The sequence below is a fragment of the Haemaphysalis longicornis genome, unplaced genomic scaffold (assembly GCF_048455015.1).
Source record: "Haemaphysalis longicornis isolate Haplotype H1 unplaced genomic scaffold, Haemaphysalis longicornis Haplotype H1 scaffold_6, whole genome shotgun sequence".
Lineage (NCBI taxonomy): Eukaryota > Metazoa > Arthropoda > Arachnida > Ixodida > Ixodidae > Haemaphysalis > Haemaphysalis longicornis.
The window spans coordinates 137197675-137212027 of NW_027526407.1; the positions used below are offsets into that span (position 1 = coordinate 137197675).

The following is a 14353-nucleotide window of genomic DNA, read 5'->3' on the forward strand; positions in this document are numbered from 1 at the left end:
GCACACGGGTACACTTTCAGTTGCTACTTGGATGAATGAAATGGGGCCCTCGGTTCCATGGGAAACCGACTGCCCCATTTGCAAACAACCCGAAACTGTGGAGCATGTTTTTCTTTATTGTTGGGCCGCAGTGTTCCTTTGGGATGTCCTCCAACGGTCACTCCAAAAAGATTTTCCACTTAGCCCACACGGTATTCGTTTTTTGTGCATTGATAGAGAGGATGGTGTACCATTTACAGTGTCATGTTGTTAGGTCTGCACAGCATTTGGCGTTCTCGCATGGCTTGGCTGCATTGCGATGTCGACGCGCGACCAACGAGACAGTATTTTGGGGAAAGTGTGTCACAGTTTGTTGAAGTTCAGAGAGCGAAGAAGTCTCCACCAGAGTGGTTGTCTAAAATTGAACCTCTCACAACGCTTAGGGAATTTTAAATGACAACACCGGCCCTGGGGGGCATGGTGGCATTATTGTGGTTTTTTTCTTTGTTATTGTACCTGGTACCTGGTGTTGCTGTCCGAGATGGGAAATAAAGAAAAAAAATGTTTCAATACTCCCCTCCCCAAAAAGAGACATCGGCTCGATGCCTCGAATGCGCAAAATGTCATAATGAGACAGCACATTACTAAACACCGGCGGGGGAACAACGTGACCAAAAAGTGAAGCAAACGAGTTTGAAGTCATTATCCCACAAAGCACAAAAGTGGCAGTCCTATGCCAGGAAAAAAACAACTCTCATTCACTTTTTCAGCAGGATAATAATCACACTCTACTAGGGTACACATCACCGGCAGCCGGGTGGGCTAGCTCGAAAAGTGCGGTTTCATTCTCACCACATCAACTATTTCACTTCGCGGTTAGTTCATAGTTCGCACAGTCCCGTCTGGAATAACCTAGTAGTTTATATCGCTGAGGCGTCGCAGCCCCTTTTAAGGTCCGAAATAACGGTGTAGTAGCTTTTTCTAAAAGGCCTGGACGGTGGATTGGAGTCTACAGCAAGATGTGGTCACCTGGGGTGTAGTTTACCTCCCGGCGATGCAATTAATAGCGCGTTGTGTCGGTCACTCGCTGGCGGTGGATGCGAAGTCGTGCCAGCTCCCGGGCTTGTTCTGCACGCTGGGTGAACCGTTCAGCTTCTGCATCTATTTCATCATCCCTTTCTCATGCTAGCATCACGTCCAGCATCGTCCGAGCCTCACGAACATAAACTAGGCGAAACAGAGTGGAGCGGGTTTTTTCCTGAGTTGCAGTATTGTGGGATCGGCAGTCGAGATAGGCGTTGCGGGATAGGCAGTCAGCGTCGTGGTGTTTGCGACCAGATTTATACACGATGGTCAAATCAAGCTCCTGCAATCGTCAAGTCCAACGAGGAAGTCGGCCTGATGGATCCGTGAGATTTGTTAAGCAGGAGAGGGAATGATGGTCCGTCCGTGATCACTTTAAATGACCTGCCGTAAAGATAGGGGCGAAAATTCGTAATTGCCCACACGACTGCGAGGCACTCCTTTTCTGTTGTGGAGCAGTTTGTCTCGGCACACAAAAGGGTACGCCTCGTGTAAGCTATTACTCTCTCATGGCCTTCTTGCCGTCGCACGACCACAGCACCCAGTCCGATTTGTTGGCGTCCGTGTGAAGCTCAGTTTCTGCGTCTTTATCAAAACGCGCCAGCAGAGGAGATGACTGCATGCGTCGGGGTAACTTGTTAAAGGCTTCTTGCTGCTCATCTCACCAACCAAACGGAACGTCATCTCTTGTCAGCCGGATAAGTGGCTTAGGAATTTCGGAGAGGACAAGAAAATGGCGGAGCAGAGTAGGCGTAGAGGCCGAGAAAACGCCGGACAGCCTTTTTATTCCGAGGTGCGGTAATAGAGGCAAAGGCAGCTGTTTTTTTTTGTTCTGGTCGTATCCCTTCGGCGCTGGCGTTATGTCCCAGGAACCTTAGCTCTATAAATCCAAAGTGGAATTTTCCGGGTTTTAGCGAAAGGGCAGGCGTTGGCACTGCCTCGAGCACTTGTCTCAGCCGGGAGAGGTGGTCCTCAAACGTGGTGGAAAAAACTCCGACGTCGTTTAAATACACAAGGCATGTCTGCCACATGAGACCGGTATGTACAGTGTCCATCACTCTTTACAATGTGGCTGAGGCAGAACAGAGGCCGAAAGGCACCACCTTAAACTCGTAGAGCCCATCCAGCGTAATAAAAGTGGTTTTCTCCCGGTCCCTTTCGTCGACTTCGGTCTGCCAGTAGCCACTTCTCAAGGCGATTCACACAAAGTACTTCGCCCGGCGAAGTCTGTCCAAAGAGTCATGTATGCGTGGTAGGGGATGGAAGTCTTGTTTGGTTCCACGGTTCAGCTGTAGTCGATGCAAAAGCGTATAGTCCCATCCTTTTTTTTACCAGGGCACCTAGCGATGACCATGGCCTGTTAAATCACGGAACGATGTCTTCGTCAAGCATTGTTTCTACTTGCTTTTGAATAGCTTCTCGCTCTTTGTTAGATACCCGATACGGCTGCTGCCGTATGGGTTTGGTATTTTCATGCGTAATTATGCGGTGTTTTTTCATTTTGGTTCGGCGAACTTTCGATGAACGAGAGAAGCAGTCTTGAAACACCAATACAGTTGTCGTAGCAGTTTCTTCTGATCTTCCCAAAGGTGAGAATTGATGTCGATAGTTTCGGTTGAATGCGCGTCTTGGTTTTCTGCATTGTTTACCGTCGCGAGTTCTTCAAGCGCGAAACAGCCGTCTGCCCGTGTAACTTTCTGAATGTCGGCTACTGCAGTATCCCGAAAAAGATGCCGGTGCTCGTTGCTAAAATTCGTCAGAAGCACACAAGTTCTTCTTTGCTGCAGTTGCACGACGCCTCTTGCGATGTATGCTCCGTGCATGAAGAGGAGCGACAGATTGCCCTCAGCGACTTGTTCACCTTCGGGCATTTCATCACAGAAAACCACAAAAAAGACGCTTGAGCGAGGTAGTATGGTAACGGTAACAACATCGTTCGTTATGCGAATGAGTAGCCGGCGGTCACCGTCGTTCTCCCCTGTCGCTAGTTCCGTAGTCAGAGACCCGCCGCTTTCGGAAGTCAATGCGCCCCCGTATTCCCGGAGATAGTCCATACCCAGAATTAGTTCTCGAGAGCATTTTCGCAGACAAAGGAAACTTGCGACGAACTCTGATCCATAAATTTTAATTCGGGGCGTGCACGTGCCGAACAGCGTAACGATATGACCTCCTGCGGTTCGAATTTGCGCTCCTGTCGATGGCGTCGTCACCTTGCTCAAAATCGCCGCCAACCTGCCACTTAAAATGCAGTAGTCGGCGCCAGTGTCTATAAAAGCGTTCACTCCCGAACCGTCAATATCAACATAAATATCTAAGGACGTGTTTTTCCCGTCGGCAGCTGTCGTCATCCTCGCACTATGCGGCGACAAAGCTAACGATGGAAGCTCTTGATCGTCTCCGCCGTCAGCGACCCCGCGTCAAAGGCCGCTGCGTCTAGTTTTCCCGATGGGACTTGGTGATCGCGCAATGTTGGTACCAGCATGGCTCATTGAATTTCGACGTGGAGATGGCAATCGGGAAGGACGGCGAGACGTCTGTAGTTGTCCGCGCTGGCTTTTCAGGTAGTCCTCGATATCGAGGAGCCGTTGGCCAGGTCTAAGTCGTGGGGCGTCGATTGCAAAACGCCGCAAACCGAGCTCTGTCTACGGGCACTGACGATAGACACGGCCGGCCTCGCCGCAGTGGTAACACAACGGGCGAAGGTCTGGGGTGCGCCACATTTCCGTTTTGCGTAGGCGTTCAGGGAAGTAGAGGGACGCTCGAATCGGCAGTGTACCTCGCGACATAGGATGCGGCGGCAATAAAGTGGTGGGGAGTGGACGTTTCACGGTCTGAGCGTACGTCAGTTGCACAGGTTCGGGCTGTGCCGGTGCCGCATCTTCAGAGGCTGGCGAAGCCCTGAAGGCTTGCTGCACCTCCTCTTGTACAATGCTCACGGTGGTCCCTGCGGTAGGCTCTGGTGCCGTTCCAAGGGATTTTATGTAGCTCCTCGCGGATAACGGACCGGATGTGGACTCGAAGACCACCGATGCTGCCACCAAAGGCAGCGTTAGGAGCATTCACCTGCGCTGCGGCTAGAACTTGACGCTCAAAGAATTTGGAGCGCTGTCGCGGGGTATTTTCTATAGCGGATGCCTCGGAGATGAACTCGGCGACGGTCTTCGGGGTTTTCCGTAGAAGGCAGCAGCCAAACAATTGCTCTTTCACGCCACGCGTAAGGTGGCACAGTTTCGTTTCCTGTGCCATGTTGGGGTCCGCTCGCCTGAAGAGGCACGTCATTTCCTCTACGCACATGCTGACGCTTTCGTTCCGTAGCTGCACGCGAGTTCGCAGCGCGTGCTCGACCCTTTCCCGACGATCCAGGCTGGCATACGCTCGCAAGAACTCATTGCAGAATTCCTGCCACGTGCTCATCTTACCGTCCCTGCTGTCGATTCATGTTCGAGTGCCTTTCTCCAAACTAAAATTGACATTTGTCCGCTTTGTGGCGTAGTTCTACGGGTTGAAGCGGCTATGCGTTCGAAGTGGCTCAAGCAGTTATCGGCGTCTTCAAAAAGATCGCCGTGGAAAGCTTGTGGCAATCGTGGCTGATGAAGGACGAATTGAGCTTGCGCGCTGCTATCGGTAGTCATGGTGGCCAAGCTGAGCGTATGCGCCTTCGCTCCGCTTGTTGCGGCGGGTAGAAGCCCGAACTCAGGTTTGGCACCTCGAAGCCGGCGACTGCCCCGCTGATGGACGGGCGTCAACTTATTGGCTGAAGTCGGCCGTCGGGTCGGACTGTCGTTCGGTGCATGCAGAGGTTTTACAGCAGTCTACTCCGTACCTAGACCACAATTTTCGCGAAAAATGAATGCAATTAACCAAACGACGTTCATTAGCGGCGAACTCGTGCCTAAAACCACACAAAAAATTTCCCCGCATTTCCCCGAGGGGAAGAGTGTGAAAGTGCGAATGCAGGAGTTGAATTTGCGCGGTTCGGTAATGTTCGCGAAAGAGAGATCACACACACACACAACTACAAAGAAAGAAAGATGCATTTATTCACGGGCTGGTGCGACTCGCATTGCGCCATTGCATGTGTCAATATAGTGTTCCGTTGCGAACAACGAAAGTTGGGTTTCCTGAAGAGGTGCTCAGAACACCAATCATGGCAGCCATGTCGGGATATTCACGCTGTACTTTACGATCGTCTTCCTTTCCAAGGATCCAACTATCCCCAAGTCGGAACTGCGAGCCTTCACCAGTGGGATGACGTGAGAGCGCGTCAGCGAGCTGGTTCAACGCCACTGGGCGATGCCTTTCGTGGTGCGTGTACTCTTGCAGACTAAAAATCCACCTGACAAACTTGTGCTTGAGATGGCGGTTAGTGAACATCCACGTCATTGCGGCGTTGGCCCTCATCACCCTGAACTCGCGGCTGAACAAGTAATTCCGAATTTGTCTTCGACGCTGCAGACAATGGCGAGGCACTCCAGCTCATTCGAGTGGTAATGCCGCTCGGTGGCGGAAAGCTTTCGGCTAGCGTAAGCCACGATGTGTTCATTGCCTGTTGTATCGCGCTGCATAAGCACAGCCCCGAGCAAAGCTGGCTGGCATCGGTGTGCACTTCTGCCTCATTCTTTTAAAATGGCTTAGTACCGGGCAACGGGAGAGCTGCTCTTTGAGCGTATGAAACTTATCTTGTTGAGCAGCACCCCAAACAAACGTTGCGTCTTTCCTTGAAAGGTCTTAAAGTGTGCAGTTGTAGAAGCGAAGTCAGGGGCGAATTTATGTAAGTACGAGGCAACGCTAAGAAATGATTGCGCATCTTTTAGGCAGCATGGCGTGGGATAGTTAACCACGGCCGTGATTCGTCCAGGAAGCGGATCTGTCCCATCGGTGGAAATCCTGTACCCAGGTAGGGGATGCAGGTGGCCCCGATTCGGCATGTGTAATGGTTTAGTCAAAATCAAGTCTCGTACAGCCATGTTAATAAGTGCTCGGAGATTTCGGAGGTGCTCTTTGCGTTTTGACCCAAAAACAAGAATATTGTCCAAATATACGACACAAGCTTGGTTTTTCGGTGACCCCAGGACCGAATTCATTGCCCTTTGGGTAGTCCTGGGCGCCGTCCGAAATCCGAATGGCATGCGGTAAATTGAAAACGTCCTGCCCGGGCACGTAAGGCTGTCTTGCATTGTCTTCTCTCCGTCCTTTTTGCGCACGAGGGCGATGGGAGCAGCCCAAGGGCTGGACGAGTGCCTGATGAATCTTGCGTTGAGCATCTCAAAGACCTGCTCGTCGTTCACGGTTTGCTCCGTTTCAGCATGGCGACCTAGCGGTGCACAGACTGGCGGGAGATCGGTTGTTGGTATTGTGTGTACGAGGAGGTTAGTGCCGGGAAGTTGCGCTGTGTCGTATGTGAAAAGAGCTTTGTGCCACTCCAGCAAACGGGACAGAGCATCCGCAAAGGCAGGTTCACCTTCATCAATGGCAGGAAGGGACTGTCTGATTGTAGTGGGACACAGTTGGACTTGCCCACGCTCCATGCGTACCTCCACGTCGTTTGAAAGAAGGAAGTCTGCTCCCAGCATGACATTTGCTGGCAGGTCCTCAAAGACCGGGACTGCCGTGAAAGACCTGCCGCCAGCCCCCATCCCTATGGTCAAGTGAAGGGCTCCTACGGGCAAAGCACAGCCCCCGAGGCCATGTAGCGGTGGCTGTGTCCACGGCTTCATAACGTTGTCATGGGCGTGGCGTCTGTGGATGGCAGTGCGCTCAGCCCCACTGTCAACCAGTGCCGCTACGTCGCCGATCCCCTCTATATGCACTTGACCCAGGGGAGGCACTTGTTAGCGTGCCTGTGGCTTTGGCGCCGGACAAGTCTTGCTCTTATGGCCAGGGCGCCGGCACGAAAAGTATTCGTGGGGATGAAGAACGTCTTCCTTTGACGTTGACCGGCCGTTCGGTGCAGAACTCAACGTAGTAGCGGTGGAATGCCACCGAGTGCCACCTTCCTCCAGTTCTGCAGCCCGATGGCAGAACGTTTCTCGGAGCAAATCCGACGGCTGCATGGTCAAAACTGCAGCATGAACAGGGTCTGCCAGGCCATCTAAGATATATTTCCTCGCAGGAGGAGACTCCCAAATGAGGTTACAGGCTGTGAGCAGGCGTAATTTATCATAGTTGTAAGTGGCAATTACCTAGTCAGGTCCTTGGCAGCGAGCACGAATCTTCATCTGGCGGTCGTTATAAGCACTCGGAAAAAAGCCAAACGTGGCTATCAGTGCCTCACTCCAGCTTACCCAGGTCGAGTATGAGTGCCCGTAATAAAGATTTCACGCTCTGGCATCATTGGGCAGATGAGCTTCCGCGAATGATAGCTTGACGTTTTAAGGCCTCGGATGGAGAACGGCAAAGGCGAATATTTCCTGCAGTCAGATCACTGGGTTGTCGCTGAAGCCATGTGAATCTACGGCACCGGCATCCACCAAAGATGTAGTCGGCCAACTCAGGAACGAAGCTGAGACTAAACCGGTGAAGACTGCAAATCGTCGGGTCAACTCGATGACGGGGTGAAGATCAGCGGTGGTAGCTTCGTTAGGCGGCGTGCGTGTTGGTACTCAATTCTCCCCTTGCGCACTGCCTTCGGCTGACGGCGCTTGAATAGATGGAACGACTCTGTAACTTCGAAGTACAGTCCCTGAGGCCGGATCGCCGCGAGGGAGATGGGTTGCGGAGGCGGGGTGGCCTGTGCTTTGGAAGTTTGTCGGCTGAGCCATTGTGAGAAACTGCGAAGAGTATGCATGTTTGAACGCTTTAATCTACCGAGCTCCCGCTTGCTTCTCTCCTTCCCCGCTTGGCTTGGCTGCACCACCTTCGTGGGCGATTGCCCGCTGAACGCGCGTCCAGTTTTTGCTGTCGGGTTTCGCATTCACAATATATATACATATATATATATATATAGATATATTTATATATAGCGAATCAGAAAATGGAAAATGAGGGAATATATATATATATACACATATTTATATATATATATATATATATATATAGCAGAACAGAGAGATACGGGACGAGGGACTCGGTAAAGATGCATATCAAGGTTGCAGTCGTCATTGCCAGTGCTATTCGGCTTTTTTCGAAATATATAATAGGGCCGAATGACGTGTGCTTGTCACGTTTCTTTGATTCATTGATAAATAAGCGAAAATATAAGTCGAGAAAAAATCCGCCGTTTTCCGGGAGCGGGACTCGAACCCACATCTCCGCATAACCGGTGCGGTGCGTTAACCAATTACGCTATCCCCACAGCGGCTTCTCTCTCGACTTTTAAAGCGGGGGTTTATATTTACAAGAGCTCTGAGGCCGGTCAACTAGCGCCGCCCCTCGACTACCGCGGGAGACGTAGAACGTCTTCTTTCCCAGCGGCCGCCACGTAGAACGTGGTCGGAGGTCGGGGTTAGCAATTGGCATATCCGAACTGCTGGAGCCAGTGCCTCGTAATGCATGTAGCAGAACAGAGAGATACGGGACGAGGGACTCGGTAAAGATGCATATCAAGGTTGCAGTCGTCATTGCCAGTGCTATTCGGCTTTTTTCGAAATATATAATAGGGCCGAATGACGTGTGCTTGTCACGTTTCTTTGATTCATTGATAAATAAGCGAAAATATAAGTCGAGAAAAAATCCGCCGTTTTCCGGGAGCGGGACTCGAACCCACATCTCCGCATAACCGGTGCGGTGCGTTAACCAATTATATATATATATATATATATATATATATATATATATATATATATAGAGAGAGAGAGAGAGAGAGAGAGAGAGAGAGAGAGGGGAGAAAGGGAGAGAGAGAAAAATAAAACTCACAAACCGTGCAGGGATAGTATAAAAGTCGGATACACAGCAAGAACAATAACAAGGAACGTTTACTTACGTAGCGGCAACGGGACTTGCCTTCATCAGGGTACAGTTCTATGATATTGCTGTCACAAACATTTAGAACACATATCTTAAATAGATTTGCAGAAAACTGAGAGAAGTATCGGAAGATGTTTCGAAACCGGAGAGTATGCTTGCAGTGGCTAAGCCTATGTTACAAAAAAAAACAAAAAAAGAGAAAGGAGAGAGGGAGAGAAAGAGGAAGGGGTCGTATTTACAAGGAAGCAGACGTAGTTGCTCCACACGGGGCAACATACCTGGCATGGGCTGCAAGTGCGGAAGACTAGACAATCACGGTTTCAAAAGGAAGGGAAATGTGTACAATAAGGTATTCAGTGTGTAGGGAGACTGGTTCTGACGGATCCATACAGGGATGAACTAAGAATGTGTTTTACGTGTGCCCCCTGCGGATGGACATTGGTGGGAAAACGGCCCCTTTGGTAGCGTAGTGGCCATCGCACGAGACCGGAATTGTGGAGGTCGTGGGTTCGGATCCCAACCGGCGGGCATTTTCCCACCACTTTCTTTCTTACTGAAAATTTTTTCATCTTTTTCTATGACCTACAACATTCCCCCGTTCGCTTTACGAGGTTTTCTTGACTGCAAACCCTTATTCTGTCTGAATTCACCGAGGCCCTCAATTCTTATTTCTGATTCGCTACATGCATATCGAGGGCTTCGGTTGTGGGAGTCTTGGTGCGAAAGGTAGATTAAGAGGGTTCAACGGTGGTCGACAACTCTCGACATGTCGTATACACTCCAGTCACGGCCCCGTTGATAAAAAGAAGGGCCCCTTCACCCTGTGTAGTCCCAGCGGCGCTGACTAACACCCCCAAGTGCAGGAAACAAAAATACCCTAACCAAAATACCCCAGAAAGTGGAGGGGAAAATAACCCCACTGGTGGCGTAGTGGTCATCACACCACACCGGTATTATGAAGGTCGTGAGTTCGGATCCCACCCGGTGGGTATTTTTCCTCCACTTTTTTTCTTTCTTTCGAAACTCTTTATCTATTTCAATGACCTACCACATCCTCAGTGACTCGAGTGTCTACGACATGTCGAGAGCGGGCGACCAACTTCGAACCCTCTAAAGCTCCCGGTGGCACCAAGACTGCCAGAACAGAGGCCCTCGCTATGCATGTAGCGAATCAGAATAGGAAATGAGGGGTTCGTTGAAATAAGACGGAAATAAGGGTTGTCAGTCAAGAAAGCCTTTAAAGCAAAGGGGAGGATGTGTTAGGTCATTGAAACAGATAAAGAATTTGGAAGGAAAGCAAGTGGAGAAAAAATGCCCACCGGGTGGGATCCAAACCCACGACATCCAGAGCACCGGCTGGGGGCTATGACCACTACGCTACCGGCGGAGCATTATTCCCATCCACTTTCTGGGGTAATTATGTTCAGGTGTTTTTTTAAGTGCGGAGGAGGAGGAGGAAACAACTTTATTGAGACCTGCAGATGAGACGTGGCCTAAACGTCGCGTCGGTCTGCCGCACGTCGCCTGCTACCTCTTAATGCTGAACCTCCGAAGGAGGTAGCACGTTCGGGTCGCTGGCGTTCGAGGGCAGCCAACACCTGCTGGACGGCCAGAAATTGGATGTTGTAGTCCTTGCTTCTCGCCGCGTCCATAAATTGCGGCGGGATCACTGTGGCTGCGTTGGCCTTGCTTGGATTCACTTCGCAGTTCCATAGGATATGAGCCGCAGTGGCTCTCTCCTTCTTACACAATACACAGTTATCACTTACATACACTTCAGGGCACATGTGCTTGGCTAACACCGGGGTTAATAGCGAGTTCGTTTGTAGCTGTCTAAATGTCACTGATTCTTCTCTTGTCAATTTCGGGTGAGGTGGCGGGAGAGTCCGGCGATTAATGCGGTACCACTCGAGGATGTCCCCGTATGTGATGAGTGGCTCCGTCTCCACAGGCTGGGTCGACTTAGGGGAGGAGGCCGGACTATCAAGCGCGCCGCGGATGCGCTGGGAACCACCGTAGAGTTATTGTCACAGACCCGCACTGGACGCTACATCTTGCAGCGCATTGGCTACCACAGACAAGAATCACAGGACAACAACGTCCCGTTATCCCTGCCACAGAGCCTACTGCGCAGCCTCCACGTGCCTCCGGTTCCCCGACATATGCACCCGGAGCATAATCAAGAACGCCGACTCGCCAGGGCGAAGGCGCTTACCGCTACACACGCTGCAGACACCGGCGCTTACTACGTTGACGCCGCGAAGTATCCCAACCGACCTAATACCTACGCCGCGGTAGTGATAGCAGCCGCGTCAGGAGAGACGTACACTGCAGGAAGTTTTACAGCCCGAGACGCCCACCACGCAGAAGAGCTAGCCATCGCGCTAGCCATCACGAACCCAAAGTGCACTACAGTGCTTAGTGACTCAAGACCCGCAATACTGAGCTATGCCACGAACCATGTGTCCCCCAGTGCAGTGAGGGTGTGCGGTGCCCTACCCCCCGGACGATGCCAATAACTCTACGGTGGTTTTTTAAGTGCGAATGCACTTCTTAAGCGATCCTGAACCTGCGTCCACCGGCGATGTCCGCGCACGTGGAGATGGGCGCGCGCAGCCTGGCCGCTGACATGGCACATACCCACGTGGGGGATTGGCCAAGTATCGGGCGTGAGAAGGGCTAATGCACCTGCTCAGAGGAGTACTGACACGAAATTTCAAAGCTGAGATCCGCTCTAGCAATCAAGTACAACGACAACACAAATAGGTGTCTGTGAATAAAAGCATCTTTCTTTCTTTGTAGTTGTGTGTGTGTGTGTGATCTCTCTTTCGCGAACATCACCGAACCGCGCAAATTCAACTCGTGCATTCGCACTTTCACATTTTTCCCCTCGGGGAATTTTTCGTTCGCTTGGGGGTGGTAACCACCGCCACTCGGACTATTTTTTCTCCACTTCCGGCATTTTTTCTCCACTTTCTTTGTCTTTTCGGATTCTTTATCTGTTTCAATGACCTACCACATTTTCCCCTTTGCTTCCTGAGGTTTTCTTTACCGCCAACCCTTATTTCTGTCTTATTTTCAACGAACCCCTCATTTCCTATTCTGATTCGCTACATGCATAACGAGAGCCTCTGTTCGGGCAGTCTTAATTGCCATAGGGAGCTTAAGAGGGTTCAACGGTGGTCGACCCCTCTCGACATGTCGTAGACTCTTGAGTCACGTCGCGGAGGTTAAAAAGAAGGTGCCCTTCACCCCGAGTATTCCAAAGTCACTGGCTACCGCCCCCAAGCGCGGAAAAGAAAAATACCTGAACATAAATACCCCGGAAAGTGGAGGGGGAAATTGTCCCGCCGGTAGCGTAGTGGTCATCGCACCAGAGCGGTATTATGGAGGTCGTGGGTTCGGATCCCATCCGGCGGGCATTTTTGCTCCCCTTTTTTTCTGTCTTTCCAAATTCTTTATCAGCTTCAATGACCTACCATATTCTCCCCTTTGCCTTCCGAGGTTGCCTTCACTGCCAAGCCATATTGCCGCCATGCTTTGTGCGCTGGCGGATATCCATGAAGAAGAAAAAAGCGAATAAACAAGATACAGTCAAAGGTGTTTCGCCTTTCTTTGTTCTAAGCTCGTAGAAGATATTTCCCCTGTTCAGCAACTTTTTCCGATAAAATATAAAATCTGATTGGCCGTAATATTATGGGCGCTGGGGTCGTTCGCGCTACACAAACCACTAGAGTAGTTCTCTTCTTAGATCTTCGTACCGATGCAAATATTGTTTGGCAGAAATGTCTGTATTTTCTAAGCTAAGGACTATTTTAGGGGCAGCTTTCGCAGACAGAGAAATTTTTTGTTTATTCTGGGGAACTTTCGAAGATTCGAACTTTCGAAGATAAGGCTGCTACGTTATGCATAAGGGAATGCCTTGAAATAAAATTTGTGTCTTTGAGTTACTAGCCCATGAAGCTAGACTATGTAGCATATTTGAAAAGTCTCTTGGGGCTTATTTTCCCATTATCTTTTTAGAGGCGTGTTTTTGTATGTCAGAGTTACGCGTGTGTTTTGTTGTGGTTCTGATTGACTCACGACAACTCAATTTTCAGGTATCGTGCTGTGGTGTGAACTGCGTGTTCAAGGAATTGCGGAATGCCATATTTTACCATCGTGCATGGATTTGTACAATGAGAATTGCGGCTTCGCTAAACACAGAATCGACTCGGAAAACTGCACTATTGAATTGAATTCCCCGGGGAAAAAGAAATACCAGGACTGTAATTGGGCACACTATTTAAACGCTGTTTGAGAAAACACGTCGAACAATATTGCATTAAAAATGTAATTTCTGCATCCAATTTGGCAGCAATAAAAATGTCTTAGCTCTCGAACACATATTCTGGCCGCTATAGAGGAGAGGTGATAATGTCTCCTACTTATTTCTTCAGCAAATAACAAATTAGGCAGAAACTTTTAATTTGATACCACGCGCATGTTGATCTTTTCTTTACAACACAGATAATTTTTGTCTGCAACGCGCGATCACTCGGTCCGGATTTTTCTTATAGCCAAAACGACGGGCTTTGCAGGCTAGGAGTACCTGTTTGAAGAGAAGCGTTTATCGAAAAATTACTGTATTTCCTAAAAAAGAATTGAAATACCAGTGCAATATTCATTCGGATGCGTTATAAACTGGTCTACTAAGAAATAATGGCCTCCTGAGCCGTTTTCTCAAAACAACGAATAATATTCAAATAAAGGAAGGCGGACGTAGTTTAAACATGGCACGTAAGCTTGAAGCCCGGAAAAACGGCAACGATAGGAAGACGGAATCGACGTAGGCGATTCGGACATGGAACAAGAAGGTGAAGTGATTGAAGAAACCGAATAAGACAGTACGAATTAGGCATATGTTGAGAAACCGTAATATGCAGTCACGGAACATTTTCCCCGTTTATCAATAAATGACCCGGGGCATAGCAAAAATGCCGTCCTCTAAAGAGGTTGCTCAGCCTCTCCGTGTGGAAGGAGTAGAATTGTAGGCGACAAAGTGGTCGACGTAGGAATGCAGGTGTACGTTGCAAACGACTCCAGGTAAAGAGAAACGAACTTTACCAGTTACAAAAAATATATCAAGTTCCACAAGAGCCGCAGCTCTCGTTATGTTAGCTTAAACTAATTATTGTTGGTGGCAAGCACTAGTTAGAGAGCGAATGGGGGCGTTGATTACTGGTGACATCAGCGTGTGATTGGTTCTCAATCGCTATCCTGGAGTGGCTTCCGTGAGGTGTATTCCTACCACAAAGGTGTGCAGACTGGCACATAAGTATATGATGCCCGGGTGCTACTTGCTGAGACAAGAAGAAGAGTGCATAGACTTCCGTGTGAGGTAGAT

At 49.8% G+C, this 14353-nt stretch overlaps 1 long non-coding RNA gene across 1 annotated transcript in view; it reads left to right on the forward strand.

Moving 5' to 3' along the window:
- Positions 1–13241, forward strand: part of LOC144141951 (uncharacterized) — a 66755-nt gene extending 53514 nt beyond the window's left edge. The window contains exon 3 of the long non-coding RNA XR_013316771.1: positions 13068–13241. This is a non-coding gene — a long non-coding RNA (uncharacterized LOC144141951). The remainder of the gene's footprint in view (positions 1–13067) is intronic.
- The last annotated feature ends 1112 nt before the right edge of the window (positions 13242–14353 follow it).